The following is a 27116-nucleotide window of genomic DNA, read 5'->3' as shown; positions in this document are numbered from 1 at the left end:
CAATTTTCAGATCTGATTAATAATAGGACTACTACAGTACTTGAAGAAAACATCACTTTCATGTTTAAAGATATTGCAAAGTGTCTAACGAACACACATCTTTAGACTAGCATCTTTTTACACCAATACTTTCCACATAGCCAAAAACGGAATAAGAGAATTGCATAAAATAATAATATTTCCAATTAATACCTGTATTCTTCTTATGGACCATAATAAAATTATGGTTATCAGTATATAAGGACTTATATGTATATTTCTTTTGTGTTGCTGTATAATCACCCTTTTTATCCATTAAACTGTATTAATGCTTGCAGTTGAGTAGACAGCTCACACATGAAAATAATACCATGTAACCCAAAATAATATGCAGATTCTTCTGGAAACTGTGACTGATAATAAAAAGATACTCTATGTTATCAGCAAAAATAAAAATTCCAAACACACATTTTCTAACTGACACACTCCTCCCAAAAATGGTGAAAAAAGGAAAGTTTATAAATACTTGAATACTTGATTTGCATTCAGAATGCTTAAATCCTTTGCTGAAATGAAACACTTCTATTGGCATCAAGAAAAAAGGGAAGGAGAAAAAAAAGAAAGCACTTGAGCTCACTACTTCCTGCCAATTTCAGTTTCAAAAACAAATTCTTTCAACTTGCCAACAGCCCTTAACAAATTCTCATTGTCAAAATGAACACTTATCAAAAGTAGTTTCATTTGTGAAGAGTTTTTATGGTACTAATAAAACTTTAAAGCTTCTGACTCATGATTGTTTAAAAAAACAGTTTTAACAAAATACAGCCATTTGAACAGAAATACTTATCTAGAAAACAGGCAAACTCAGAAAAAAATCATCAAAGTTAATAACGAGACTAATACCAATCAGCGAGACAACACATGACAGTAGATTTAAACCAGACGGATACCAATCTCTGCCTGTGAGTAGAGGCAGAAGAGGTTTCAAAATGTGGTCCGAGTTAAGGAGTGTGAGGAAACAGTAGCTTCCAGTTGTCAGGTCAGATCAGAATAGGTCTCCAAGACCAGTTTAAGACAGCGCTGAAGTGCACTGATTTACAAGGCTTGGACTGCCAATAATTAGGATAAGTTTAGACAGAAGCAAGTGATTACTCTCACCAGTTAAAGTGAAAGAATAATGAAGCTGAAGGTTAATGCAACTTGAATCAAACAGCCTTCAGCTTGGTACTATCTTCCATGTTTCTCCAAAGATTTTAACATATGCCCATCAGCAGGATAGAAAAGGACAACATACACAGACAGAGACACCCCTATGCTATGATTCAAGGCTACATTCAGAGGTCATTTCATTAAAATATAAATACAATCAGAAATGTTATTGCTATTGTGAATGAATTCTAGCTGCTGCCATTATGAAATTAACACACAGGTACACACAGTTTATTAAAACATATTCGGCTGGAAGAGGGCTCCAAAGATATCTACAATTGTTTGTCTTCTGATTTCTTCAAATTGCACTATGTGATGTCATCACTGGCTAATACAAATCCCACTAAATTCTCATTGTCAGAGCAGCAATAGTTGGTTTCTTAGTTGGTCAGCAAGTTTTGGGATTTGGTGCAGAGTGATAGTTTAAAACACATTCTCCAAACCAATTTATGCTCTTAACTAATGTCAGATAAGATTATCACAGTTTCAGTACATAATGATCCACTTTGCAAAATAAAGAGCTTCCAAAACTGTCCACTAAAGAAGCATCCAATTCTAAATGAGGCATATTACAGGAAAACTATACAATTTGATTATTATTTTGTTCTACATTACAATAATGAGCAGTAGGCATTCTTGTTAGTTGTTTTTCCCCTCAGGATGTAAACCCCCATCCCATAAAAAGACAGATCATGTCCTTCTAGGTATATTTCCACACAAAACACTTATTAACAGGCTGTTGCTTTTAGTAATTTACATAAACTAAGTGTGCAGCCCTTTGGTACATATCCCAAAATAACCAATAACATCACTGAATTTATACCAACCAACAAGGATGTTATTTTTTTCATATTTTAATAGAGAAATATGTTACAGTTTTGCTAACACAGGCGTGCCATCTGTTGGGTTGAGAACAGATTCACTTTCTTAGAACCATTACATTTCAGTACTGTCCGCTTCAGAGACAGAGATTCCCCAGCAGTGAAGAAGATTCTCTCCCTTGATGAAATACATCTGGCCCTCATGGTCTCCAAATCATTCAGTTATGTACATTTTAATTATGGACCAGACTGATAGGTACCAGCTACCCAGAAGATTCCAAGTACTACAGCCAGTCCCGAACAGGATAACCTATCCCTACTTAAATCAATGGAAAAGTTCCCATTGACTTCAGTAGTGCAGGATCAGGCCCATAGACCAGGATTACCACAAAATGTTTCATGGTTAAATTGGGGGGGGGGGGGGGAAGAGCACAAAACATATGAATGAAAAAGGGAAGTTTTTTCTGCATCATTATGCAATAAAATAGTCTCTATTATTATTATATAATATATGCAAAAGCTCAAACTTTTCGTTAAACTACTCTCAATTTTTAATAATAGAGAAAAACTTTTGTACTTGATGCAATAATATACATTCAGGTTATACATAGGCCCTTGATGCAAGAATAAATCTGCTTCCAAAGACTTCACCAATCCCCTACTACAAATGGTCAGACTAGTTAAATAAATTTGCTCTGTTCTTTATGTCAGTGCTATACCATAAGATAATTCTCTTCAATGAATGAATGCATAAAAAAGGAGAAAACCTGATCATTTAATGGATTATTCCCTCCCAAGGTAGTCTGGGATTATTGTAGCCCAATTAGTATCTGGATCCCACACTGATTGGGTGTTTTATAAACCAGAGAGAGACAGAAAGATGACTAACACTCCTTCTTGTAAACAGTGATATTACTATAGTATATCAGAGTTATGACTTTCACTTGATAATCCATTCTGTGCATATTTAAATGTAGAAACAGTGGCTAATAAGCACATTATTATATTCGTTCTAATATTTGTCTCTCCATAGGGCACAGTTTGATTTTTGTTGCCGTGTATTGCTACCAAATTGGGAAGATAAAGGTTTCAGTGATGTAGTACTGCAGATAAATCAACCATCACCAAGACACAGAGACACTGAAATTAAAGAAGGGAATATGCGTGCAGTTGGTTCAATTGGCACCCATTAAAGCTAATAACTAATCATCTTCACAAGTTTCTAGCTCTGAATTATCAAATCTGCAAAGAAAACAACATCCGTCCACTTTTACACTCCAGTGGAAGAGGTGGTCCCTCGCGGCAGGGCTGCACAGTCTCGCCATCTGGAGAATAAATCGAGTGTGAAGTACAGTATAGTTTGGGACCAAGCTCCGTGGCGGCAGCTCAGCAGTTAGTTCATTAGTTCCAAACTTCCAGGGATTAGTGTGGCATCAATTCTACTGTCGGATAGGATAAGACAGACAGAATACGAGATTCAAGGAAGAATGTGACAACTAAGAAGGAGCCCCTTGGGCTTATTTATGAAACTACAAAGTATAAACACACCTAAATAAAACGACCTATATAATAGCATTATCACAGTTTCAGAACATCTGAATTAGTACCTTTTTTATTTTATTTATTTTAAGTTATATGTCAACGTATAGAAATTTCAGCTTTGAAATGGGATAAATGCCATGGAACTAACACCCCCCCCCCCCAAACTCTGGACACCACATTAATAAAGAAATAATGAAACAAAGATATTTGGATTTATGGAATTTTTGGTATTAGGACAACAAGGTGAAGAGTTATATTTTCTATATTCTTTTGAATTTGATAATGTATTCTGCAAACAAATTTTCCATTATTGTAATTGTTAGAGTTGCATTATCTTGGGGGTTGAGGGGAAAGACATGTATCCATATAAACACGTCTTGTTCTTTGTGAGTTGTATTTTTATTTCACTTCATTTTCCTGGACACCCTCATCATTTTTTCTCAAGACCTCCAGCCCTTAATGTAAAGATAGAATATGAATATAAATATAAAATAAAATGAAGAAGAGGTTAAAGTCAAAGTAAATCATGAAAATATGTTAAAACTAATGTTTGAGACATCATTTTGTTACTATCTCTTTGCAGTAATTCTTCATACTGAAATACAAAAATCTGATCTGCTACAATGGCAGAGTAGAATGTATCATCCTCACAACAGTCATAATAACTTTGTATGTTTCACATGGCAACAGAAAAATTAAATTCTATAGTCACAGGAGAGTTAGGTTTTGTGACACTATTGACATGGTTAAAAACATGCAATTATGATTTAATGTTACTTCCCTTAGTGGTTTGTTTATACAACTTGACATTGCTGAATCTTTTGTTACTTTTATTAGTGCATGCTGCACAAATCTGGATTTTGTCTTTCTCCAGATCTGACTCTCCAGAGTGCCGCTGAATATTCATAATAATGAATGTTACTCTGACAAAATTAGTTTATGTAAAGGGAAAACTTGAATTTCTTTACAAGCCATGACTCCTTGACAGAGGTGATAGTTGTATAAAATGAAACATTAGGCCTGTTGGTTTCAGGTTTACAGCAGAGAATGGAAGTGGAACGGAAAATCATATTCATTTTCAAGGAAGCAAAGAAAAATATCAATGCAGAACAATTTGTTTATCTGCTGAATGTTTCTGAAAAAAGTAGTCATAGTTCATAATACCTATTTTCTATTTTGCACCAATCCAAGATTTGAACAAACCTCTGAAAGAACAAATTTTCATTGCCAGGCTTGTAAGACTTCCAGACTGAAAAACTATCTAAAAATACCAGCATAAACAGTTAAAGGTTCTATATGTCTTTACTAAAATCCCTTCTTTTATCTGCCTTTTAATTCAATTAATTATTTGCAGGATTTTTTTTTAAGACACATGAAGTAGTCTCATTCCTTTTAATGCAGATTTTCTTTTAATAAAATAAAATAGGCAATTTATAAGAGAATGCACTGTAAACAAAATGTAAGCAAAAAAAAGAGGGTTCAGAGGAGAACTGTATGTTTTACACAGGAGGTCAGATTAGATTATCACAATGGTCCCTTCCGGCCTTGGAATCTATTAATCTATGCACTTCATTTCTTCCTCTGCAGTTTAGGCAAATAAATATTTAGGTAATTACTGATAGTTACAATACTCTGCTTTCTCTCTTAGAGCCTCTTTCCTGAAGCCTTAAAAGCCTTTTTTCTAATGTTTGTTTTTTCAAGCCCTTCCTCTTTTACACTGTCCCTGTCACTTTTCTGATGGCGATATTCTTCAGAACACAGTGATTCTTCTTACTGTATGCAGCTATAGCATCTGCCTCTCTTTCTCTCTGCTCTCCTCTGCTAAGTGTCTTTACATGCTCTCGTGGTCTATCAACTTGAAAACTGAAGCAAATTATTGAAATAACCAGCATTATGGACTAACTTGTAAAGATAACTATGCTTTGCTAGGAAATTTAAAGCCCTTACGCACACAGCATTTTGTTAAATGGTTTTTCTTTCTAATGATCCATCAATACACCCTTGAACAACATTTGACATACTTTTTTCTTTTTTTAAAAGGACAATATATTTTAAAGCTCTCTATGGCTGATTGGCAGCTGCTTGCTGCCATTTAGCCTCACTGAGCCTTCCCCCCCCAGTGTGGACATGAGAGGACTCCCTGAAGATACTCAGTGGAATCCACTGACATCATCAGAGTTGGACAACTTCCATATATGACCGTCAGGAGGTGGCTTGGCTTGAGCCTCCACAAAAGTGAGGGAACCAGAAAATTAGAATCTAAATTCTGCAAGGCCAGCAGCCCAGAACCCAGAGCTTATGAATCCTGATTAGGCTTCGTGGATGCTGGACTATGTAAGTTTGCTGAAACTCTACAGAGCCAGGATAACTGCTGATGAGAGAACTACTGCCAGTGATTTAAATATTTTTACAAATTGTGTATAAAATAGTTTTTCATACTTTTAAATATTTCATATAATCAAAGCAATGTGGCCTTTTAACTAGAGATCACTATGATGAGGTGTATACAAACATGCCAGTAGTCTTAAGATGTAGCCTAAATCTCTCTTTATGTGTAATAATAACAATACTTAGCTCTCATGTGTGTGCAAATTGTATATATTTTGGTTTATCCATTTAGACGGTGTGTACCAACAGTATTGACAAGTTTTGTAATAAGCATCTATGTACGATAAGTCCAATAAGATAGAATCTCGTCCACGAACAGAGGAGGCTATTCTTCTATCTGCCAACTTTTATAAACACTTATGAAAGAGATGTAAACAACCTTTCAATTAAAACAAATCAAACTAACACTAATTTCAGGTGGCTGCAAGACATACTCTCTTTAATTTCCCCCCCAGCTTTCTGAGGATGCTTTTCACTATGTGACAGATTAGCATCACAACGAAATTTCTTTAGAAGCATTAGTGTTAATTAGTCTTCCCGGACAGTATGAATGAGCTGCTGCATGATGGAATGATGCAACAAAAAATTCTGTCTGATGTAATCAATAATGAAACCCGGCAACATTTATTTACAGTGACACAGGAACTCAACCATATGTCCTCATGAATTATTTTTATTTAAAATGTTTTGCCTTGGTATAATATGTAACAAGTTAAAAATTAAAATGTTTACAACTAGGCTTTTTAAAAACAGTTACTGTGAATTAAAAATGCATTTTTTTGTTGTTGACACTGTTAATAAGTATATCAGAGTACTTGGTATTCTAGCTAAATTAAATGTTAACAAGAGAAAAGTGACTTGCTCCATGTTCGGTAGCTGGTTGTTAATACAGTTCTTTTAAGTGAGGGACAGATCAACTGTCTCAAAGACCAGGGAAGGTTTATGTTCTAAACAGCCATTTAGTCATCTCTTCCATTATTTTAATATAATGTTCAAAACCAAAAAGAAATAATAAATATAGGCAAATGAGGAAAACACAATGTGAAGGAAATAATTAAAGGCCAATAAAAGACTAGGGCTATGTCTTCACTACAGGGGGGAGGTCGATTTAAGATACGCAAATTCAGCTACGCGAATAGCGTAGCTGATTTCGACGTATCGCAGCCAACTTACTCCGCTGTGAGGACGGCGGCAAAATCGACCTCCGCGGCTTCCCGTCGACGGCTCTTACTCCCACCTTCCCTGGTGGAGTAAGAGCGTCGATTCGGGGATCGATTGTCGCGTCCTGACGGGACGCGATAAATCGATCCCCGAGAGGTCGATTTCTACCCGCCGATTCAGGCGGGTAGTGTAGACTTAGCCTAGATGAAGGGGAAATACAGCAACTGGGAAACTAGAATTATATGACGCATCTGTTACAAAAAAAGTAGATGCTTCTGTGGTTCTCCTCAAACTGTAAGACAGCTCTTTAAGCAGAAAACACAGAGGGTCAAATTCCTTATCCCTGTTTATTCAGCAATAGCCAGCTCATAGGCACCAACAAGTGCCACAGAACCCTCTGTCGACCAGGCTAACCGATTCTGAGGAAGAGTCAGCCTACCGCAGAAGCAACTGAAGGAGGGAACCTGAACCCATTCTGCAGGCTGGAGCCATAGAGCTGTTCAGTGGTGGGGAAACCCAAGCTGATGAGTATCCTGAATGCCCAAACAGTCCATCATTCATCCCAGATCTGCTCTCTCTCTCTCTCCCCCCCTTTGCTGGTGCAGAGATTACTACTGCTCTAGGGCCACAGTATCCCCTTGTGCAAGGATGAGAGAGAATCAGGATGGGATGCTATCCTCTTGAAATCCCAAGAACAGATCATACCCTGCAAGGGACGATTTCAGAGATGTTTTCTTGGTGGGAAATGCACTCTCTTATTTCCATTAATTGCCATAGGGTGGGGGAAATCTACCTCTTGTAGGTTCCCAACTCTCTAGCTGACAGTTTAGTTTGGGGTATTTCAGGAGAGTTTGTGGATACCTAGTATCTTGACTTTGAGCTATTGTTTTGCTCTTAATCTGTGTGTCACACACGGTGGACATAATATCTGGTAAAAACTGGTCTCAGTCCTGGTCCAATACAGTATAATGTTTTCTTGCCGAAAGCAATAGCTGAAATATTCCACACAACACCTAGCTTTCGACAAAACGTCAGCATGCTTATGTCTGTGTTTGATTTGGTCACCATCCTTATGTAATTTCCACAGCCGTTTAGTTTACTATCTTTAAAATTCTTGAATGTAAAGAAACCATTGTATAGATACATGTTCTCCGATTACAAATTTCCTCTCATACATGAAAATGGTCAATAGCTTTAATAGTTGCCAAAAAACTATTCCAGGTGGCACAAACATTTCTCTCTGCAGCTGTATTAAGCCTGGCTGTATCAACCCACCACTTTTCCCATTCCTTCTCTTTCTTGAAACAAAACTACCTCTAATCTATACGTACTTAAATCTGTCTCTATCAAGTAAGGTGTTTTGAAACAAAGTGAAGCCAACACTTGGACCAGTCACGTGTGTTTTTCTGAACTCTACAAATGCTGATTCACACTTCTGTGAACAACCAAATAGTTTTCCTTCCTCTGTTAATTTATGCAGTGGTTTTTCTATATTGGCAAACTGTGTAATGACAGTTAATAACAGGAGCAGAAAAATAAAACTCCTTACATCTGAGTGTTTTGGGAGTCAGTCAGCTCTGAATTGCCTCTATGTTATTTTTAATCAGTGGATATACTTTTCTTCCTGATTTCAAACTGTTCCTATTTCCTTGGTTCAATTTCAAATTCACATTTGTAAGTTTATCACTGTCAATTTGTAAATGTGTGATTCTTGTTCAAAGGATTTAGCAAACACCAACAGGTCTTTCAGATATAATAGGCTGACAGAGGCATGCAGTACTCCCTGCAAGAGCTGTTCAAAAGCAGAAGGAATATTGTACAATCTAGAACAGGGGTTCCTAAACATTTTCATTTTAATACAGAGATTTTCTCATGGACCACTCGCTCTCCCTTTTGTGATCACATGATTCACCTGAATGTCCTTTCACAGTCCCATAACATCCTTGTGGCAACTACCGTAATTGCTTACATGGAAGAGTAATATTAGGAAAGTATTTAACATAATTTTAGTTGTCTTAATTCAGTTTAGAATCTTGAAATAAGCAGAAGCCAGCACCATGTGACCAGCCAGCTCTCCACTGACCATAGCATGGGAAACTGATCTAGAGAGCATAAATTTGAACTGCTATAGCCTTTCTCTTGCTTCAAAAGAAGACGTCTCTCTGCCTTATGGATCTACTTCTCTGTTAACAGTTACTTTAATGAAGATTCAGGGCCAGATTCAGAATGAGCTGGATTCTGCCTCAGTAATCCAGGGTGCAGGGCCCCATATTGTGGAAAGTCCACTTGGAGGAGGGTTATGGTGATGCAAGGAATCTACAAGTCCCATTTGCTGTGAGCCAGTGCATCCGAAACATTAGGTTTAGCACAGCCTCTGGGCAGTCTCTGCTGGCAGGGCTCCTACAGACTTCCACTGGAAACTTAAAGTTGCTCTCCCCACACAGAACCTCTGAATGGAGGGACACAGTGCCAGTGCCATCCACCCTTCACTGGCATGAACGTCTCTGGGGTGCAGCAAACTGCATCTCCCTAAACAAGCGGTGACAATCTGAGCCTCCAGTGTATAAAACAAGATTAATCCTATCATTCACCATTCATGGCAAAGGGTAAGAATCGCTCATTACAATTTCATTTGGTTTTCTATACGCCAAACAAAATCTGATGATGCAATCCCTTTCCCTGCCTGGAACTATGAGCAAAGCCTACGGACCAATTGAAAGCCTTCTCCTATAAGAGACAGGCAGCTGATGAGGTGGCTGCTTGATAGGACAACTCTCCCCAGTGCCAATTTTGTGCTGTATATTAGCAGTGCAGAATTACATACATCTTATGGACTAGGACGTAACAAATCTTGATTGTTTAGCTGAGAGTTTTTCCAAACTTTCTGCTAGTCCTCATTTAAATATTCCTCTCTGTGCTGGAATAAATCCAGTAAATTCTTTGAGCTTTACTTCATCCCTTTTTTCCTTAGGAATTACCTTAACTGTAAACTTCCTTTTGATGGAATCTATTATTTTAAATTATTACATTGTTTTACAGGGTATTAATTACTGTAGCATCTGGACATACTTTACCTGGCTTAAAGATAGGTTTATGTACCTGTCCTAGTAAATGAAGTAGATAAACTATTGTTCTCAATCTACATCTCACAGTTGTAAGACACAGTAGAACGAGATACCTGGCCAGTCAGTTAAGTACCTGAGATTTCAGATTTAATGTAAAAATGTGTGTCTTGGATATGTTTGTAAAAGCAGCCAGGTTCAGAGTTAAATGTATCACCAACCAGAGTGAATTCCAGCAGTATGATCTTGCTACTAAGAAAGCCCAGCTTCTTGCTTCACTAGAGTGAACCCATTAGAGTCACTTCATATTCTCCTACAGTTGTTACCATCATTAGAATTCTTGCTTGTTTCAAATCTATCAGGACTTTACAGCTAAAATTCCAACTAGAGTCTGTGTTTCAAAACAGGCCTCCCCAGCTACCATTTTTCCTTTGCTGGAAAGTTACTTAAGCATTTACAGTGCTTAGAAGATGATTTTGGCCCCTAGAAGTAGGACAACTAGCTAAACTGCATCTCCACGGGGGGAGGGATAGCTCAGTGGTTTGAGCATTGGCCTGCTAAACCCAGGATTGTGAGTTCAATCTTTGAGGGGGCCACATAGGGATCTGGGGCAAAATCAGTACTTGGTCCTGCTAGTGAAGGCAGGGGGCTGGACTCGATGACCTTTCAAGGTCCCCTCCAGTTCTAGGAGATGGGATATCTCCATTAATTAATTAATTAATTTATTTATTAAACTGCTGATTAGTTACTTATACAATTTTTGTATCGTCTGTATCACTCCTTTCATGGAAATTTCCCAGGACTGAATTTGCAGAACCTTTTACTGGCATTTATTACAGTGTTAGATACATTGAAATCCCAACCTAATATGAATTTCATTTATTGTATCAGTCCCTCACACCTCAGACACAAATTCCACAGGTTCAGCTTTTAAGCTATATTTTCCTCCATTTATGGGCTGGTGTTTCTTCCCAAATCAGTGTCAATAAGAGACTAATTTCACCAATCAATTTTGGATTCTAACATTTGTAGCAAATCTGTGCTAATAAATCTTAGGACTCGTCTATATACAAGTTTTGTATGTATGTAAAGATATTGGTTTAGAAGCCAGAATAGTTAAATCAGTACAATCCCCTAGTGTGGCTACAGTTATACCGTTAGGAGTTGCTTATAGCAGTATAGCTTATCCTTGTAAATTTATATGAGCACCTTTATATAAGAACTTTTTACACACAATAGGGTTGCTCCAATTTAATTATATTGGTTTCTAAACCAATTTAGGTAAAACAGGTACAAAAACTGTGTGTAGACCAGTTCTTAAATTCAAGCCAGTGTTCACAAGTCTGGCATAATTCATATTTTCAGTTTCAAACTTCCTTTACTGTTGTTTAACCACTTGGATTTAAACAAAAATTATAGGACTAACCATACTATAACGGGGGGAGGGATAGCTCAGTGGTTTGAGCATTGGCCTGCTAAACCCAGGGTTATGAGTTCAATCCTTGAGGGGGCCACTTAGGGATCTAGAGCAAAAATCAGTACTTGGTTCTGCTAGTAAAAGGCAGGGGGCTGGACTCAATGACCTTTCAGGGTCCCTTCCAGTTCTAGGAAATAGGATATCTCCATATATTATACCAACTAAGTAAAAGTCTGCCCCTTTGACTTGATATTAACTTGTTCCTTGAACTTGGTGAAGGGTTGCCAATAGACACCTGTCAAGATCTGTCCTGATTTTCCTTAAATGCGCTAGCACTCTTTCCTTCTATGGCAAACAGTCCTACTGTACCAGCATTTGACAGGATTGCCCTTTATTGCAGAACTGATATTGTATTTTATTTTGCAAACTGCATGTGACATTTTTTCCAAACCTCTCAGATATTTCCTGCATCTAATTAGAATCCCTTTTCTCATCACGAGTATTAGATTCAGAATTATACTAATAAGATTCAGGAGATATTCCTTCCACTTTCCTCAGAAGTGGTTGTTTTTACCTCTGTCCTGCTGTATAATTCTAGCTCTGTAGTAAGCTGCACAGTCTCACAAAGTTCCTCTGCCTCCATTTGTCATTTTTAATTTGTAGTCCTGCTCTAGTTGGGCACCAATAGATCGGCCCATTGCTAGTCTGTCCCAGGTAGATGCACTGGTATGTGGTTATGCTGTCAGCTACATCAATCTGTACAGGTTCTCTAATAGCTCAGGTGAACTTCTTTCCTCCTCCTCCTTGGTCTTAGCTGGACTCTGACCAACTGAACCTGATGACTGGCCCTCAAACCATTTAACAAGGGCTTGCACTAAGTCTGGAGAATTCAGTTTCTTTTCTGTGGATAAAATCTGCAACAGTATCAGACCTGGTCCACTTAAGTTACCAGATAACTCCTCACCCTCTTCCACCCCCCACATTCATTTGGCATGCAATGTTACATTAGGCTCAATAAACTTTGGAGGAAGACCTCCCTTCAAAGGCAGTAAGTTTCTGCAGCACTTGAGAAGGGACAGTCTGATCTCCCCACTCTGAGCCCTGCAGAGTGCTCTCAGATCCAAGGACACTGTGTAACAATACAGAAAAGCCTTGTAAAATGTGTGTCTTACCCAAAGTCTCTTTCTTTTACCATCCCTCATTCAAATTGTTAACTTCCAAAGTGGTCTGAAAACCTCGGATATTCTATTCAAAGTGATTTGCAAGTAGGGTGACCAGACAGCAAGTGTGAAAAATCGGGACAGGGGGTGGGGGGTAATAGGAGCCTATATAAGAAAAAGACCCAAAAATCGGGACTGTCCCTTTAAAATCGGGACATCTGGTCAACCTATTTGCAAGGCTCTTAAGGACCTCTCTGTTATTTCTCCATTAGAAAGTTTCAGGGTGGTCAAAGATTTCTTTCTTTTTTATTTCTTGGAAATGTTAAGGTCTATAATTTTCAAATTAGTGGTCTTGGTCACTTCAGTCAACTTCTTATTATTATTTCACTGCTTGTATGTCTCTTCATGATCTTCACATAGCCTCTTTTAATATAATTCTCATTTCTATCTGAGTGATTTGATCTATGCTTTAAGATCATCTTTCATATGTTGCTTATTTGGCTTTATATCTTCTTGACCAGGTTTCACAGCTTTCAATTCTGTGTTGGCAGTTTCTTGGCCAGCTTTCATTTCCCATTGACCAGCTATAATTTCTCTCTGAATATAAGCTAAGTCCTCCATTTCCATTCAAATAAAAATCACTCAACCTTTCCGACTAAAAAATAATTATCATCCACTCAAACACAAGCTTTGTAACAATTTCCAAGTGGTCAGGAATAATAATAAATTATGGTAGTCTATTTTATTTACAGTAGACTGTAGAAATGTATATTAGAATAATAAAATAGCACAGCTTTAGTCCATTTATTCACAAAGAGCAATTTTTTCCCAGGAACAAATGGTGTGTTTTCTCAGACAGCACATACACACTCCTGTTCAGCTCCAGTTTGTTTGTAAGTGCCCATTTTAGTGATAGTTATATAAATGTTAAACAACAATGGCAACAGCACCAAACAGCCACCACCAGTTTGAGCCCTACTTTCTAGGTGCTATTTAAACCTATAATAAATGATAGACCCTGCCTCAAAAAGCGTACCATCTATGAATTCTGTGTGCCAAATGCTCAGCTCAGCTATTTGCCTTGGGAGGTTATACTATTCTTTGTCTAGATTCTCTTTATCTAGAGATGGCTTGCACCATTAAAGGAAATCCACTTGAATTTAAGTGGTTTTAGTGAACTTTCCTCTTAAAGACAATAATGTGGTGAGTATTTTCAGGGCTTGTTAGTTAAACCCATTTATCTTTTAGGCAGATATTTTTGTTGGGGGGATTCCTTTCCATTTTATATAGAACTTGTTTTATTCAATACCTGCCAGTTCTACTTTTTTGTCTCAGTCACAGTACATTCTATGGGAAGAACAGAAACAAAGTATTAGAAATGTCTTGTTTCCATTTTTCTCTTCTGCCTTCTTGACTCCCAAGCATCTCATAATCTTCTCATGTTTTAGCTATTTTTCTTTCACTGATACTAGACAAACAAGTTATTGAAGTGTTTTTGTTTGTTTTTGCCATTTCCCCCCTCGACTCCAGTTGATGTTTGTAAAGCATTTAACACTTCACCAGGCGGGTTAATTTACTATACTGGTAAATCAGGCTATTTGGAGTGTCTTGAAACATTGACATGTTTTCAGTTTGAATATCAGATGTCTCCATCCCAAAGGAAAGAATTCTTGCCAAAGCTTTGTTTATATCGATGCCAGGTGCAATCTGGCACAACAGTGGTAGTGACACATGAACACTAAACAGTTTGTAAAAATTACGCTTCCAAATGAAATCTGTATGCCATATACAAGAGCCAGGTAAAAGTCTTACTATGCCATTAGTTTGGTGCAGAAATTATTCCTTAACTGAAGAGCAAGGTATTAAACTGGCTTCTAGGCTCTTTTTACCATTATTGGTGACTTCTGAACTTAAATTTCTTCACTGAAAATTGTTTTTATTTTGCTTCTTTTAGACTTTTCATAGCTGTACTAAGCAGAAATATTGTAAAAGATTTTTATAATTACTACGCTTATTGCTTTATTTTGTTTATGGAGCTTATGTCTACAACAAACAAAAGAAGCATCTCTGGAGGGGTTTTCTATCTTATCCCCTGCAGCAACCAATCCTGATTTAGTAGAAATTTGACAAACATACTGAAGTGCTGCAGCACTATGTGCCTTGAAAAAGATTTGCCAGATTGAACTACATCCCAGGCCAGCTCCAAGATAGGCCTCCACTCACAAAGGTGCTCCACACTAAGGTAAGATTTAGGTTACTGAGCACACACACAGAAAAAATGATTGTCTCAATCAATGAGAGAGTTATGAATGTCATAACAAGCAATTCCTCTGCCCACCAAACTACATACCAACATCAACACCCTGGCCATCCTTGCTCAATGGACGTAGGTAGCATATCATCATCTAATTTCTGCAACACTAATAGGCTGGTTATCAAATTTTAAATTTAGGGTCATAGTTCCTAGACACAACAGTGTTAAAGGACCATGTGAAATGAAGGCTTTCAGAATAGGTTATTTAACAAACACAGTTTTTGTTTTGTGACTATTTTCTAAGTGGGCAATATTGAAAGATTAAGGGCCAGCTGGCATAAATCAGCACACAACGGAGCTACAGCAATTTACATGAACTGAGGATCTGGTCCTTAGAAATCAATTACACACTTGAGCGGCAAACAAATTCTTAATTTAATCACAAGAACAAGATTAGGACTAACTTGCTATCACTGTTATTATTTGTATTACGGTAGCACTGGTCCTAGAGGCTCAAACCAAGTCTGAGTCTTATTGTGCTCTAAACACTGTATAGACATATATAACAAAAGACAGTCCTTCCCTAAAGAGTGACAGAAACAAGTGGAGGGAACAATTAGAAGAGAACGTTTTACAAAGACTAGATGTGTGCACAATTCATAGGTGTCATAAGCAAGTAAGTAGCAGTAATATTAGCTCCCCCCGGCCTAGCTGTGATCAGCTGGCAGGTTTTGTAGGTATCACGGCAGAAGTGAGTCTTAAAGAGAGATTTGAAGGAAGATAAATAATAGCAGTATGGAGTTTTTCAAGTCGTTTTCCCTGGGCGTAAGGGATAGCATGAGATACAGTGCCTTTAAAATATAAAATAAACAACTTAATACTTGAACTCAAACTTAAAAAATCATGAATTTTGAATCAGTGCCTCAGTAGAAATGGAAAGACTCAGATTTGCAGATGGTAAGTTCCTGGCTGAAGTCTGAAGGGTCTATATTATAATGGGAGAAAATATGACTATGTATACTTTCTTCCTTTGTCCATCTGCCACTCTTATGGTCTAGCGTGGGGGTGATTATATTAAAATTTGGACCGTTTGCAGTCTGATTTCTCATTTCTGCAATTATGTTTGTCACAAAAAAGTATAAGCGGGTTTGAAAAACAACTGCAGTCTTGGTATTGTGTGACTTACTAAATAATGGAGTCACTGCAAGGCAAGGCAGACTTCCACGGAAAAGATCTACTCACTGCTGCTGCTGGAGTGTTTGATGTTGGTTCTAATGGTTGTGTGTGTGTGCATACTGGGGAGGAGGGTATATTTACAAAGTTTGTTGGTATTTTCTGGAATTGAAGATCTAGCAGCATACATAAAAGGGAAGCAAAAAATAATTACTGCAAATGAGATGCTAACACTGATGTTAAATATTTAATGTATTAATATTTAAAGGTTATGTAAAGAGCCATCTTATTTCACAACACTCCATTGTTATCTCATCTTTATACAGGAAAATTATATGCTAGTGATTGTGTTTGCCAGTTTTCTTCTCCTTCATCATCTTACAACAAAAATGTCTGACAAACAGTGGTAACTACCAGGAAACAATGAGGCAAAATGAAATGCCAGTCATGGCCAGTATGAAGACCCAGTTTGTATACTTCTTCCTCAGTCCACATTCATCCTCAGTAAAAATTATGTATGTATATAAAACCCACATATATACACGTAAACAAACTATGGCTAGTATTTTTTTCTGGTCAAACCTCACCTCATTGTCTACTGTAAAAAAGTAAAATATCCTGCCCCCAAAAAGAGAATGTGGACTTACCATACCCAGCAGCTTATAGCATTCTGGTTGGAAAGTGTCCAGTGGAAGTCTCTGTTTCAAGAGGAAACCTTTTCCCCTACTCCAGGGGCATGGAGTGTGGTTCTACTGCATAGAGTGGGGGGCAGAGTTTGGGAAGCCAGCACCTCTGTCTGCAATGGCGTATAGCTGTATGAGGGCTCCCTATCTGTCAGCATGTCGGGTTTCCTTGGGGTAAGGGTCAGGTCAAGAGAGGAGCAGATCTATGAATACATGGAATCGCTGTTCATGCCCCTCCTGGAGGAGGAGTGCACAGACTACTTTATCTGAGCAGGTCTGCCATACCCGGACTAAAAGTGGAGAAAGTGAAGATCTCCATGGACAAGGGTGGGAGAGGAACATTAATGAGGGTCATGGATGGTCTGACTCGAGACACTGCAACTTGGACTGGAGTTCTTCATAGAATCATAGAATATCAGGGTTGGAAGGGACCTCAGGAGGTCATCGCGTCCAACCCCCTGCTCAAAGCAGGACCAATTCCCAACTAAATCATCCCAGCCAGGGCTTTGTCAAGCCGGGCCTTAAAAACCTCCAAAGAAGGAGACTCCACCACCTCCCTAGGTAACGCATTCCAGTGCTTCACCACCCTCCTAGTGAAAAAGTTTTTCCTAATATCCAACCTAGACCTCCCCCACTGCAACTTGAGACCATTACTCCTTGTTCTGTCATCTGCCACCACTGAGAACAGCTGAGGTCCATCCTCTTTGGAACCCTCCCTCAGGTAGTTGAAAGCAGCTATCAAATCCCCCCTCATTCTTCTCTTCTGGAGACTAAACAATCCCAGTTCCCTCAGCCTCTCCTCATAAGTCATGTGCTCCAACTCCCTAATCATTTTTGTTGCTCTCCGCTGGACTCTTTCCAATTTTTCCACATCCTTCTTGTAGTGTGGGGCCCAAACTGGACACAGTATTCCAGATGAGGCCTCACCAATGTCGAATAAAGGGGAATGATCACGTTCCTCGATCTGCTGGCAATGGCTACTTATACAGCCCAAAATGCCGTTAGCCTTCTTGGCAACAAGAGCACACTGTTGACTCATATCCAGCTTCTCGTCCACTGTGACCCCTAGGTCCTTTGCTGCAGAACTGCTACCCAGCCATTTGGTCCCTAGTCTGTAGCAGTGCATGGGATTCTTCCGTCCTAAGTGCAGGACTCTGCACTTGTCCTTGTTGAACCTCATCAGGTTTTTTTTGGCCCAATCCTCTAATTTGTCTAGGTCCCTCTGTATCCGATCCCTACCCTCTAGTGTATCTACCACGCCTCCCAGTTTAGTGTCATCTGCAAACTTGCTGAGAGTGCAGTCCACACCATCCTCCAGATCATTAATAAAGATATTAAACAAAACCGGCCCCAGGACTGACCCTTGGGGCACTCCGCTTGAAACCGGCTGCCAACTAGACATGGAGCCATTGATCACTACCCGTTGAGCCCGACGATCTAGCCAGCTTTCTATCCACCTTACAGTCCATTCATCCAGCCCATACTTCTTTAACTTGGCGGCAAGAATAATAAAGTAATGACCTTCAGTATCACCTCCTCTCCTTATATCTTTTACTTTTCTTTTGTTTTTCCTTCTAAATTTAGATTCTGTTGTACTTTGTGGGTCATATTTATCTTTCATAGAAATGTTCTCAGTCCAATATAGCACACAGGTGGACACTGCAGTGTAAATTCCTCTTCTCTATTCATGTGCAACCTATGTTTACATAATACGTGCAGGACTGTAGGATTTTTTTTAGTTGTGTGTTTTTAAATATATAAAAATTAATAATACTTTTAGATGAAGAAAATATAAAGATGTGGGACAATATGTGCCATAATTCTGAGGATCAGATTCTGCAGTTAAAATTGTAGTGTAAAAACATATCCACCGAATCACCACTGCCTTGCACCTTATTTGTCATTTACACTTGTGCAAAGTAGGTGTAAAATTCTACTATTCTGATTTGGCAGCATTTCACACCCACTTTGCACTCACTTCCACAGGTGTAAATGACTATACAAGGTGCAAGACAGTGGAGAATGAGACTTATAGCTTTAATGATCAAGAATGATGTAATATGTATTTTCAGCTGAATTGTGATATTTATCTTAACTAATAAGCATACACAAATTAGCTCTAATTTGCATGATGTGTTAATTATTTTACTCACGATATTGGCTAATGTCATGTTCAGATTTCATGGTAATATGCTTGTGCTTTCTGAGAAACTAGTTAGGAGGCTTAGTATTAAATCTGTCTTCAAATGTGAAGTTTATTCATCAAGGCAATGGCTATGGGATTACACACTTTGCTTCAGGATTCTTAGTAGCATATGCCTACTATTAAGAAGAAGCAGCAAGACAAATTCAGCAATGAGTTGAAAATAGCTGAGCTACTAAAATGTCTTTAAAAATCTGTCTTTAATGAAAAAATAAGGAAGAAAAATATATCCAGTTAGGAAGTAATTACAGACAACATTTTCAAGCCTTGTTGCTTAAACTGAGGCTCCTAAATCCATGTTTAGGCACCTAAATAAAAGTGGTTTGATTTTCAGAATGACTGAACAACTGAAGCCTTTGCATTAGAGACAGGCAATTTCTGTCAACTAAGTATCTTGTGACTTGTCTACATGGTGCTGCTATGGGGGTGTGAACTGTAGAGCGCTCTAATGTATTGCACTCGAACTGCCCCATGTAGAACCTGATGGTGCAAATTAAAAGGTAGTTAGTTCGTGTTAACATAGTCCTATTTGAAATCTTTTAGTTTTAACCAGCAAGGGTTTACATGGAGCTGTTAGAGCGCAATGTTAGAGCACGCTACAGTTTCCCACCTCCCTGGGTACTCTGGACTGTGGTGCCGTTTAGACAAACCTTACTTGAGACTTCTATTTACCTGATTACCTAGAGATTCTGCGTCTACAGGTTCTAATCCTAGCAGACTTGACTCAGCTCTTCTTTCTTCCAAGAAAGATATATTGTGTTCCACATATTCTTCTATATATGTACTCATTTGGACAAACCCTAGTGGTGAAGTTCCATTTCCACAGCGTGGTTTCAAAGACCCCATGGCACTTATTGTACAAATAAGAGTATGCCCCAATATCTGTGGCCAAAATGTTCTCCACCCCATCACTGTAGTAAAGTGTCTTATGTATCTTCCTAGCTAGTAGCTCCCACCCCATACAAAATGCAAAATCCTTTCTTACTGTGGAGAATCTCAACATTTATCATCATAAGAAAACTATGCTAACAATAGTGGATCTTCAGAATAAAGTTGAATGTCATGTTAGACTAATATTTTTGATGGGCTGGACGTAGGAAGGAGATTTCATGCTCTACTGCTTACTGATTAAGATCTACTTACAGTATATACTCGTTCATAAGCCAAATTTTTTTAGTAAAAAAGGGAAGCACCAGAGAAGGGGGTCGGCTTATGAACGGGTATAGAGAGGGAGAGGTGGGACACAACCCCTCCCCCAAACAGAGGGAGCAATGGAGGCAGCACAGTCAGCAGAACCAGAAGGGAAGAGGCGGGGCCAGAGTGTCTCCGCTTCTGGCCACGCTGCTCTTCCCCCAGCCTCCAAAGCAGCTGCAGCTCTGGGGCTGGCAGGCTGCAGCCGTGCCGCTCGGCCCCACCCCCCAGAGCAGGCTGTGGCCGCGCTGCCCGGCCCGCTGGAGCACGCTGTGGCCGGGCCGCCTGGCCCAGCCCGCTGGAAAATGCTGCGTCCGCGCCGCCCGGTCTGGCCCGCCGGAGCAGGCTGCGGTCACGCTGCCCAGCCTGCCGGAGCAGCTCCAGCCAGGCCAGAGACATCCTCCCCGGCCCTCCCAGATAAGGTGGGAAGGGATGGGATGGGGATAGTGTGGGGGTCCTGGGCTAGGGGTGGGGTCATGTGGGAGGTAGTCACAGGGGTTACTCCTCTGACTTCCAGCTTCTCCCCACCAAAAAATTTCCTCACCAGTTGCTGTCCTGGCCCGTGAAGATAAGCAGCTGGTGCGCTTACTTAGGTTTACCTCTGTGCCTGCGGACGCTCGAGGTAAACAAACCATCTCGGCCTGCCAGCGGCTTATCCTGATGGCCCGGGAGCCAAAGTTTGCCGATCCCTGAATTATAGGGTCGGCTTATGAACGGGTCATAAAATTTTCCATTTTTATTTATCCATCTTGGGGGGAGGGGGGCAGCTTATAAATGAACCGGCTTATGATCGAGTATATACGGTATTTATTTAAACTTATTTTAAATATTCCCAGAGCTCTGAATGGATGCATTTTAAATAAGTCAAAACAAACAAAATCAATAAAATTCCTGAATAAAGTTACTCTGAAAAGGCACTCTGTAGAGACTGCACTGTGAGGCTTCATGATTATTGTTATTCAATGACTTCCAGATCGAAGTTTCTCCATTTACAAGAAAGAAAATTTTCTTCTAACTGCCAGCACTGCAAACCTGGGATTCCAGCAAACACAAGCTATGTTCTTTCTGGTTTGAATTACCGGCATCACCAGTAATATAGATCCCACCAATCAGGTTCAAATTCTCTTCAAATTCTGCCCTTGGTTATTCATGGACAAATCCACTATCTCTTACAGGGCTGTGCAGCAGGTGTAACCAGAAGCAGAATTTGGCCATATTACTGGAAATTAGTTAAAAATTCTATTGATGGATGAGCCGACACAGAATCCAGCTCTCTCTCACTCAGAGGTGAACTGGCACTGTAGGGCTAACAGGAGTAAAAAACAAACAAACAAACAAACAAACAATTTTTGTCATTCTGGAGAACAGATCTGCTTTTGAATACACAGAGGGACCAGATCTACTGAGTAAAAAGGTTACAGAATCAGACTTGGTGTCTGCAGTGTGAACCCCTTCCACTCCCAAGCCCTCAGGCACTGATCTGAGATGAAAAGGTTGACAGGACACTGGAGCTGACAATCAGCTACTCCCAATTTATGGAATACTAATCATATATACTTACAATATCAAGCTATTGCAAAATGGAATTAGGATAGAAAAATGGGTATGGAGTCAGAATGACAATTTAAGCAACTGCATGCTGCAAGAAATTTTAAGCCTTCAAGACTTCCTTGTTTATTTGATTCCAGATCTCTGTTTTAATTAAAATTCATTTTGAAGGGAAAACAGGACTTTAAGTTGCCTTGGATAGCAAAACTGTCACGTGGACCATAAACAAAATAAATGACCAAATACTTATAAACTATTTATAAATGGCAAAATAGTGAGAGAAATGCCTATTGTGTTCTAGTAGGCATCTATGTTTGTTCTTATTTACATCTTCACTAATTGATCTGGAAGAGGAAGTAAACAGCATGTTAATGAAACTCCCGAATGACATTAAAATGTGATGAACTGTAAATACCAGTAAAGAATGAGAAATAATACAAAGGAACTCAGAGATTAGAAACAAAATCCAACACCACAGATAACCAATGAGGAAGATAAGCCAGCAAAGCAATAATGCAAAAAGGGACTTAGGGCCAACATGGGTGTCAAATTAGATAAGAATTTACAATGTGACATGGTAGCAAAAAAGCCCAATGAGGATGCATCATGTCACATAATGGAGAGGTAAACATCTCCCTTTCTCTATACAGCTTTGGTGGAACAGCACCTGCAGTAATTTCTCCTTGCGCCCAATTCTAGGCACCTCATTAATAGAAAGAGATTGATACATTGGAGGGAGTTCATAAAGGAGCAAGAAAGATGGGTTGGAAGGATAGATGTAAAGAGGAAAGATTAAAAGAGTTAAATATGTATAGCTTGGCTAAACTATGACTCGGAAGACATGATAAACACGTACTAATATCTGAATAAACACTAAGGGGGAGGAATTATTTGGCATAGTAAAAAGGGAGTATAAGTAGTATCATGGGATAAACTTAAGAATGTGAAAATTTTGGATGAATAGCAGGAAAAAAATCTGTGCAATAGTCTGTGCAATAGTCTGCTAAGAGAAATGGTTGAAGCTGATTGCATGGTACATTTAAAACTAAACTGGATAAAATAATGTGTATAATGTACAGCCTTGTACTGGCAGGGAGATGGACTGGCTGACTTAATAAGTTGTCTGTCATCTCTGAAGTGTCAAGAAAGAATTTATCTTGTGATAGAACCAAGATTCAGGTTTGGAACATAGTAAGATATTTTAATATCCTTTTGATGTCAAAAGTTTAAAAACTGAACAAAAACAGAGCTGTGGAAAATCCAGAGAAATATAATTTACTTTCACTATCCTACATATGCTAAAGAATCTTAAGAACGAGTGAGGAACTATCTACCATTAGGGCAAATAGAAGGGACTCAGGTGTATCCAACATAATCCTCCCACCCAAAAGGGAAGAGGTGACATAGTATTTACTTCTCCATGTTCTGGTATTGAGAGCGAGTAAGACTGAGGCAGATCGGGGCAGATTCGAATGACCCTGTTTTTCCGTAATGTTGAAATAATGTCTTGTAGTGTAGTTGAGAGACAAGGTGACTGAAGTAATATCTTTTATTGGACCAACTTATGTTGGTGAGAGAGACAAGCTTTTGAGCTTATACAGAGATCTACTTCAGGCCACTCTCTTCCCTTACTCACCAACACCACTCTATGGCACTGTGGTTAATGAATAACATAGTACTGATTTATCAGCTTCAGAAGAATGAGGATTTGTAGTGCTACCCAATGCTAAGTGGAATTTAGATTTATGCAGCTCATCATTTGCAAAGCTTGGATAACAACGCTTGGGACTGCTATCTGAGTAAGAGATTTTAAAACTAAACTATACATTAGTCTTTTATCCGATAGGTGCTCACAAAATTTTATAGTGCAGTTATGGTTGAAAATATCACTAGCTACACTTTAAAGAAATACTATTGCTAACCATAGAAATTCAAAAATCAAGAGACAGACAGTAAAAAAATCACGAGATTACCTTTAAAATCATGAGGGTTTTTTAAAAGTTCTATTTATTTTGATCTGTTTTCTGAGTTTTGAGCTCTCAGAGGGCATGTGTGTTTGTAACCCACTTCTTTCCTCCCTTTACCCTTTGACTCATGGAAAGGATGTTAGATATTTCCCCAAAAACACTTCCTGTTCACCAGCTCCTTCCCCTATTCCCCCACAGTGCCCCACACACTATCCCTGTTTAGCTCCCTCCACCTTGACCATGCCTATCTCTGCCCCGCTTTGCCATATTGTCCCTATCCATCTCTGTCCCCACTGTACTGTTCCTGCCCTCTATCCAGCTCCCTCTGCCCACGGTCCTGTCTCTCTGGATCCCAGCAGCAATGGAGCAACAGGGAGAGTTCAGTTAGTAAGGGACATGGGGCCCTGGAGACTCTTCTTCTGTCCACCTTCTGAGTCACCTCTGCTCCTTCCAAGTGCAGCACTAACCAGGAAATGAAGAGGGTGGTTAGAACCTGACTCTGCTGCCTGCCCTAGGCCAGCTCCTGGCTGCTCCACCTGCCTGCTCCATGGGCTGCTGCTTCCCTGCTCCTTACAGGCTGGGCGCAACAGGGGAGTAGACTCCAAAGAGAAAGGAAGCAAGCTCTGCAGCAGCTTTTGCTGGTGGCAGGCTGAGTGGCCGCCAAAAGCTTACAACTCAGTCTGCCATGGTTGGTATCTAGTGGCTGAAGCCAAAACTGCAGTATCAGTTCCTGCACAGCCTGAAATCCTGAGCTGCTAGGCACTTCTCACAAGAAGGCAGTAAAAATGCTCCATAATCATGAGAGTCACGAACATTTTGTGAGAGCTGGCAACATGAAATAAAAAAACAAGACGACGACACCGACCAGAAAATCCCTGTGGTCTTGATGTATCTTTTGTAGCCGCAGTAACTTGAGGAGATTATTTCTGTCATATTCTTTGACTTAATGTAACAGGTGTTCATAGCCATATAAAACAATAGATGGAGCAAAAGGGAAATCTTTCCCAGATAAGGGATTAGCCAGCCTCAAGCAACTCACTTTTTTTTTTTTTTTTTTTTTTTGCTGGAGAGAGAGATGTGAGAGCCTGAAAAATTCTGCAAAGATAGCCCAAATCAAAGTTATGGAAGAGAAGTTTGTGAGAGCCCTTGAGACTGAAGAAAATGCTATCAGTGCTGGCGAGAAAGGAAAAACAGGAGGAGGCTTGTGGAGGTGAAGTTCCAAATTTAGTGTGAGCAAGCGAGCAGGGAGCGTGCTACCAGAATGATGCACGAGGAACTCATGCCTGCAAAAACAAAAGACATTTTACGAACAGGAAAAGGCCAGTTGTTCAAACGTGCTCATCCTCTGTATTCCTGCATTGTGGCATCTTGGGAATCAGCCTTTGATATAGCCCTGTATTAGGGCCAAGTCTGAAGTGACTACTTTGAAGTCTGCTCCAGTCCCTTCCCCACACTGCCGCCATGTCTTTGTTCAAATTCAGGCATCTACGCTAGAATACCCACTGTCATGCTGGAGAGTGCTGGTGACTGCTAGCAAGCACGTCTGATATATGGGCAGGCAGACTTCATTGAAGTTGGTGAAGGTGCTAGGACATGGAAGAAGAAATTAAGCTCCTTTATGGTGTCCAATAGCTGAAACAGAAGCCACCATCCAAAGCACTGACCACATGGAAGGCCTGAGCAAGAACTAACTAAGAAAATAAGTGGCGTTTCCCTAGGACTGATTGCCAGAAAGTCAGCAGAAAAGAGTCTGAAAAGCCATGAGAAAGCCGAGAAGCACTGGTAGCATGGCCCTGAGAGGAAGCCAAGAAAGAGAGCTTCTTCTGGGCAGGGTGCTGGCTCAAAAAGCAGGCCAGGAATTGTGAGCAAGTAAACTGCATCCTATTGTGTGTTCAGGGAAACAGGACTTTGTGTCCAATCTGTGAAGGCTTGTGTAATGGAGTGTTTATCCCACACCCAAGTGGAAGGAGTTAATGGAGGCCTAGGGGGCCTGCCACACCCCATCCCAGAAAGGAGAAGAGGAGGTGAGTCCTCCTAGCAGAATAGGGAGGCTGGGCAGGAAGCAGCCAATTGGAAGGAGGCTGCACGGAGCAGCCAAGCAGGCTAGTACAAAAGGAGCTGCAGGGCAGAGCAAGGTCCGTTGCTCCGGGGAGCCCAAGGAGTGAGGATTGCATTCCTAGCAGGCTGCAGGAAGGCTAGCACCTTGGACAGAGCAGTTGCTGGCAGGGACTGTGGGATCATTTGCTCCTGGCTAGCTGCTGGGACTTGCCGGCTGAAAGCCCTGAGGTAAGGGTGCAAGAGATGCTGGGGTGAGGGGAAGTGGCCCAGGGAATTGAGGGAAGTTAAAGAGACACAGCAGGAGGTGATTATCTACAGGGTCCCTGAGTCGGGACCCAGAATAGTGGGCAGGCCTGGGTCCCCTCTCCCACATCTGCCACTGAGAAATGGCTTAAATATTAGACTTTGATGAACCCTTGAAGGCGGAAATACAGATGGTGACCCAACCAGAGGGTCATGAAAATAATGCCGTGGTTCCTGGACTGAGGCAGGTCTGTAGGTGGAGACAATGACAGGAGAGGCACCACCTGGAGAGCTAATCCCTGTAATGGCCAGCAGGAGGCACTGTTTGCAGTGAGTGGACCCTGTCATAGCTTGCATCAAAGAAATACCTGATTATCATCAATTTTTCCTCCTAATGGAAACAACCCAACAAGGCTCTGAATATTGACACCTTTCTTTGGGCAAAAACAGGCAACATGTTTTCATATTGGACACATGATTACTAAAGTCTAGGCAGCAGGTGAATTTGGGAAAACCTAGGTATTGATAAGCTGCAAACTTCAATAACTTCTCAGGAGGGAAACTGGAGCAATGCTGTTTAGAATTAATAACCTAGGCAGACTGGTCAAAGGAGCTAAGTATTAGTCCAGAATGTACATATGCAGGAGAAATTGTTGATGTACATATATGTATGTAAACAAAACTGTTGCCTGCTCCAAAACATTCTTCAAAAATAACTGGAAATAACTTGGAAAAAACAAAAAAATAGAATTTTAGATGAGTGTGTGACGGGCCCAAGTCACCTCAATACAAAAAAGCCATGGACAGCCAGACCAATATAAATTTTATTAAAAGGAATAATTGAATCAATCTGGCCTGATGCTGTTATACTTACACCATTGTTACAATGGTGTAACCCCAATTACCTCTATAGTTACTCATGATTTACACTGATGTAACAGAGGATAATCTGGCCCTCTGGGTCTGCTTCATTCCTGGTGCGTAAGTGTGTGCAATCCCACTCAAGCTGGTGTAGCTACAACCACTAATACCAGAGCTAAATTTGGATCACTGAGAG

The 27116-nt window shown here is 39.8% G+C and overlaps 1 protein-coding gene across 1 annotated transcript in view; it reads right to left on the bottom strand.

Annotated features, from left to right (window-relative positions):
* Positions 1 to 27116, bottom strand: part of CLYBL (citrate lyase beta like) — a 133282-nt gene that overhangs the window by 30864 nt on the left and 75302 nt on the right.

This window comes from Terrapene carolina, unplaced genomic scaffold (genome assembly GCF_002925995.2).
Source record: "Terrapene carolina triunguis isolate 2854851 unplaced genomic scaffold, T_m_triunguis-2.0 Scaffold21, whole genome shotgun sequence".
NCBI classification, from domain to species: Eukaryota; Metazoa; Chordata; order Testudines; family Emydidae; genus Terrapene; species Terrapene triunguis.
The sequence above is the reverse complement of the archived record's forward strand: the minus strand, read 5'-3'. Positions and strand labels throughout refer to the sequence as shown.